The sequence below is a fragment of the Crocuta crocuta genome, unplaced genomic scaffold, assembly GCF_008692635.1.
Source record: "Crocuta crocuta isolate KB4526 unplaced genomic scaffold, BGI_CrCroc_1.0 scaffold327, whole genome shotgun sequence".
Classification (NCBI taxonomy): Eukaryota; Metazoa; Chordata; class Mammalia; order Carnivora; family Hyaenidae; genus Crocuta; species Crocuta crocuta.
In genome coordinates, this window is record NW_027529176.1 from 1491101 (window position 1) to 1496622 (window position 5522).

General features: G+C 60.8%; 1 long non-coding RNA gene across 2 annotated transcripts; it reads left to right on the forward strand.

The window, feature by feature from the left end:
• Positions 1-731: 731 nt before the first annotated feature.
• Positions 732-4366, forward strand: LOC144226652 (uncharacterized). Of its 2 annotated transcripts, none has more exons than XR_013333714.1 (3): positions 732-823; positions 1434-1636; positions 2984-4366. It is a non-coding gene; the product is annotated as an uncharacterized LOC144226652 (long non-coding RNA). The 2 variants fall into 2 exon arrangements; XR_013333715.1 differs by lacking the exon at positions 2984-4366 and adding an exon at positions 1962-2004.
• The last annotated feature ends 1156 nt before the right edge of the window (positions 4367-5522 follow it).

A 5522-nucleotide genomic window follows, 5' to 3' on the forward strand; every position in this document is an offset into this window, starting at 1 on the left:
CCCTGGCTCCCGGCGCGGTCGCACAGGTCGGTGCTGCCGCGCTCGGAGTGCCTGGGAGGGAAGCTCTTGGCCGCTCCCCTTCGTCGCCAAGGTTTGNCTGACACTTCTTCCTTTTGGCTTTGGGGAAGACAGAGCCTGGGAAGAGCTGGGAGGGAAGGGACTCACTTTCCGTCTGTGAAAAGCAGGCTTGCAAACCGTTCGGGCAGAGCCTACAGGTACCAAACAGGTGCTGCCGGCAAGGCTGGCGCGGCCGTGGCCCCACGAGGCCCAGGCTGTGGGGGACAGCGGGGTGCAGAACAGAGGCCAGCATCAGCCACCGAGTGTGCGGAAGCCCCAGGGCCCGGCCACCGCAGGAAGGGACGCGGGTCCCAACCTGCCGCCCAGGACCCAGGAGGGGCCTGGGTGCAGGCTCGAGGTGCTGCAGGGAGAGGGGCAGGTGAGAGAGGGCCAGGGATGTGGGGAGAGGCCTCCTCAAACAGGGAGTTGAGGGGGTCCTGGAGAAGGAAGTCAGGGGAGCCGGCGAGGGGCTCAGACAGGAAAGCCGAAGACCCTGGGCGGGGAGCGGGAGAGGGGAGGCTGGGAAAGGCCCCCCANGTTGCTAGTTTTTGGTGGAAACCTATCATTTCAGAGTTCTTTGTCTTCAGAGGTTTCGAAATGACCAATTATAGATAGACATTTGAGAAACCGTGGGGCAGTGACTAGGTGACAGACCACCTGACGCCGGACGGTAACGAGGTGTTCCGTAGCCTTTGCGTACAGGGTGTGGGAACCGAACAGGGAAGCACGAGCTCGCTCGGCGGCTTTACAGAAGCAGAAATAGCATGTGAGTATTTAACCGCGCTTGAGGTCAACCTACGACGTGGGTGTCCTGAGCTGTGCTTGCCTCACTCATGTCCCACACCTCGGGGTCCCAGGGAGGCTCCCCGGAGGGTGACAAGGACACTGGCCACAAGCGTCAGGCTCATGGCGGTGGCCCCTGGCCCCTGGCTCCCGGCGCGGTCGCACAGGTCGGTGCTGCCGCGCTCGGAGTGCCTGGGAGGGAAGCTCTTGGCCGCTCCCCTTCGTCGCCAAGGTTTGCTCGCACTTCTCCGTCCATCCCGTTATGACCAGGACAGCAGTCAGCGGGCAGAGGGGCAAAGGTTAGGGCCCCGCTGGGGACACCTGCTGTGGAACCCTGCGGGGCTGTCTGGGGGCAGCGAGCCCCTCAGGCCTAAGGTTCCCCCTAAGGATGTAACAGACCCCCCTACCCGCCTCGGGTTTCCCTCGGGAATCTGACAAAGGACGGAAGTGTGGCCGCAGACCCGCCGCCTGCCCTGGGTAGAGCCCATCAGGCGTGGAGCACGCAGCGCCTAGAGCCACCAGCCAGGAAGGGTGGGACCTGAGAAGGACCGAGGGGAAGGGGGGAACCTTATAAAACAAGACCCTCCCCATAGTCTGCTGGCCTTCACTTTCGAATGTGCCCCGTCTGTGAAGAGAGCGTTCCTCCTCGGCTTCCTGTCTGATCCCGTCCCCGAACAGCTTGTGCGGCTGCTCCTGGTGGGTCCACCTCTCCGTCCTTCGAAGTGCGGGACACGCGTCCCGGGGACTGTGGTCAAAAGTCCTGCAGCAACATCGAAGGAACGCGCAGAGGCTGCAGGTCTGTGACCACATCCGGGCCTTGCCCTGACCCCTGACCCCGGGGCAGACTTGCCCTGCAGCCTGGGCCCAGCGAGCACCTGGGCCTCCTCTCCTCCTGCCCCAGCAGCACCCCGAGTCCTGAGCCTGAGCCTGAGCCTGAGCCGGGCTGCAGGGCCCCGGGCTGGATGGTGCTCGCAGAGCACCCTTGGGCGGGGCCTGGGCCCTGCAAGGAAGCCAGCTTGCAAGTCCCCTGGGGATTCTTTCTGACCTCCGGCTTCTTTTTATTTATTTATTTATTTATTATTTTTTTATTTTTTTTTTAAAATATTTTTATTTATTTCTAGGAGAGAGAGAGAGAGAGAGAGAGACAGCGTGAGCGGAGGAGGGNGCCGCCCGCCTCTGACGGGACATGCCGCCTCCCCGGGACATGCACAGCGCCCCGGCCAGACACCCCCGGCGCCACAGCCTCTCCAGCCTGGGCTCAGACGGACAAGTAATCAAGATAGCATTTGGCGGTTTCTCGAATCAGGCAAGGCGCTTGGCCTCACCCCTCCCTTCGGGGCAGGGGCAAAGTTGAGAGGAGGCAAGAGCCCAAAGCAGCCCCTTGGCAAAGCGGAGAGGGCGCTGGGGTCTCTAATTTTATCCCAGGGGCCCCATCACGTGCTTGGCCGGAGAGGACGATGCTTTAAGAGTGCAATCTCTCTGAGAAGTCGGCCTTGTTCCTTCCATGGCTTCGGAGCCCCGGCCCCTCTCGCAGAGACCCTGCAGCCCGCATACCAGACATGCCCACACAGACCGAAGTCCAGCGCCCAGGGCCGCTGGTGAAGTTTTGGGGTGATGGGGAGACCATACTTCCTGACCAGCCCCTGAAATGAGAGTAAAGGAAGAAAAGAGAAAGGACTCACCGAATTTGTACCGAAGCCCAGAGTCCAGACGAAAACACTCCTCGCCCCACGCGTTGGGCGCCATGTGATGAAGCTTTGGGGCGATGTGGGGTTCGTGGGCCAAGAAACAATTCTTGAAGACGTTTTTGGTGCAAAAAGGTGATTTTATTAAGGCATGGGGACAGGGCCCGTGGGCAGGGAGAGCTGCACTGGGGTTGTGGGGGGGGGGGACCGTTTCATGGACTCGGGGGGCTAAAGTGAAGAGGGAGTTTACAGAGAGACTTTCGCTGGAGACTGAAGACTTCCTGGAGGGCTGGCTGTGGCCAGCTGAGGTGGTTTTTCCCTCTGGCAAAGCATTAGCCCTGAGACAGTAGGCAGTTCCTGGGCTTAAAAAAAATTTTTTTTTAATGTTTTATTTATTTCTAAGAGAGAGAGAGAGAGAGAGAGANTAAGCCACCCAGGTGCCCCGTGCTTTATTTTAGTAGTAGCCACGTAATGGGCGTGACTGGTCCCTCTGCAACTCCTGAGGCTCTGCACGTGCGGCGGCTCCTGCCTCGAAAAGGAACTTAGAAAACTACATTTCCCAACCTCCCCTGCTGCTGCGGGTGGACATGTGACTTGGCCCCACCAATCAGGGGTGTCAGATGGGACTGGAAAGGCGCCAAATCCAGAAGCCCACCCGCAGGCACAGAGTGTGGCGGGTTCTAGGCGGTGGTGGAGGCACCGTCTGCAGACTCCCTCCGCTGTGGCAGAGGCGGGTGGCTCTGGGGCGCAGCCACGCGGGTCGGTGGCGGAGGCCGGAGCTGGCCACTTCTGCAGGGTGTTTCTGGGAGTGATTTCTGAACGCCCGGCCTGCGCGAGTGCCCACAGCGGTTGAGGGGTCAAGGGGGTCGTGGGGTGTTCTCTGCACTAAAAACTCACCCCCCAGAGCGTGGTCCTGGGCGCTGACTCGGGCAGCCGCAGCCGCAGCACCTGGGGCTGGAGACCCGAGTCGTGTGCCCTGCCTTCCAGACTCTGCACCTTACTCCGCAGACGCCGGTCATCCCGTGCACAGGAGGGTCGGGGGAAGGTTTGTTATAAAACAGCAACCCTGTGTTTCCTCGGAAAGCAGCCTAAGTGGGTTCACTGTGTGCAGTCACAGAGCTTGGCTCTGCCTCAGATCCCGCTGCTGCTTGCACCTGCTTCCCTCTCTCTACAGACCAACTTCCTTCTTCCTGCTCTGCCTGCCTTTCCTGGCTGCCGGTCACCTCAAGAGGTGGGGGTGGGGGGTCTGGCTGTGGGTGGCATCTGAGGGAGGCAGCTCTGCCTGGCTCCCCCTTCCTCATGGATGTCTGTCAAGGGAGAAGGACAGGGGAGGCTGTGGTCAGGATGGAACGGGGGAAACGGGCTCCGTGTTAGCACCAGGAGAGCAAGGCTCACTGCCTCTGCTTGCCCCCCACCACCCGTTTCAGAGCTACCGCCAGAGCGAGGAGCGTGCGTCAGCACTAGCATTTACTGAGTGCTTTCATTCCGTGCCTGGTACTTTTCAATGTGCGTTCTAGAAAATGGCACCTAGTTTCGGCTAAATTACAGCATTCTTGTGTACCTGAGGGTGTAGATGTGGATGAGGCCAGTGACTTGCATAAGATCCTAGATCTGATGGTGATAAAGGCTTGTACTTTGGGCCAATGCCCGACTCATTCACTTCACCAGGTCACTAAATTGTGGCGTTTTAACAGTCAGGGATTTTCAGGGTGCGAGGGTGGCAAGAACAGCGTGCTGGAGAAATCCGCGGAACAGGAGATCTGGGCGGAGCAGAACAGGAAGTTCACTAGAAGGGCTGCACTCTCAGGTACAGAGAAAACAATGGAACAAGGCAAGACCAAGGAGGCTGAAGGCTGAGCGCAGCTGTGAGGGGATGTGGGGGGAGGGTTCTAGAAGCAATGACGGGGCTTCCTGTCGGCAAGTGGGGTTTGGGGTCTGGGAGCGGATGATTGGCAGACGGCAGGTTCCCAGATGAGGTCCCGGGATGGGGTTGCAGGAGACCATCAGATGAGGTCAGGAGCTGGGTGCTGGGGGCCAAGGTCTTCCGCGGACGGAGAGATCAGGCAGGAGGCGTGGTGCCTGCGTAGGGTTAGCAGGACGGGACCTTTGGGGCAATGGGAACCCACGAGAAATGGGTGCAGACACCGCCTCAGACAGCAGTGACTCCTGGGTCACTGCCTCTCTGTGGGGGATGGAAGCGTGGTCTCGCAGAGGGTCCCAGCTCAGCCCTCCCCTCACTGGTGGTTCCTGATAAAGACCGAGAAGCTGGTGAGTTCCTGAAACCTCGCTCTTCCTGGGTCGCTGCGCCCGGAGCCCTGCAGCAGCCGGAGGGCCGGGGCTCCCTCACCGCTGCCTGCCGCTCTGCCAGGGTCCAGGTGCTGGGTCCTTGCCACCACCTGGTCCCTGTGCACACGGCTTGCACACGACCAAGGAGGGTTCTCTGAAATCACAAAACCACAGGCTCTTGAGACAGCGTCACAGCAACCCCACGCCTGCGTCCTTGNGGGTGTGCAGGGGGGGCAGCGGGGGCTGGCCAGGGAGGACACTGCCCCCAGAAAGGGCCCCAAGGAGGCCTTTTTAGCACCCGGGAGGCCCATCACCCTGCTGTCTGCTCTTGGGCTCTGGGGTGGGAGGGCGTGCGCCCAAGTCCACTCCCCTCAGCCCGAGAGGCCGGGCGGTGTCACTGCAGCTGAGGTGGCCTCACGGCTGGGGGACGAAGCAGTGGCTCAGAAATGCTTCTTTCTTTCGAGCAGAGGCCAGTGAGTGTTGCTTTTCTTCCCTCGCTCGTGTCGAAGGCCGCCTTCTCCGCCAGCGCTCTGACCAGCACCTGACTCCTCTCTGGTGTCTTCCCTGAGCGCCATTAGTGCTCAAGTCACCTCATGGCTGTGGCCGTGGCCGCGCACCCATGCCCACCGGCGCCCAGCGAGCACCTCTCTCCTTCCGTAGGCTCCTCACTTCCTGCCGCCCCCCAAGAAGGGGTCAATATTCGCCTCCTCG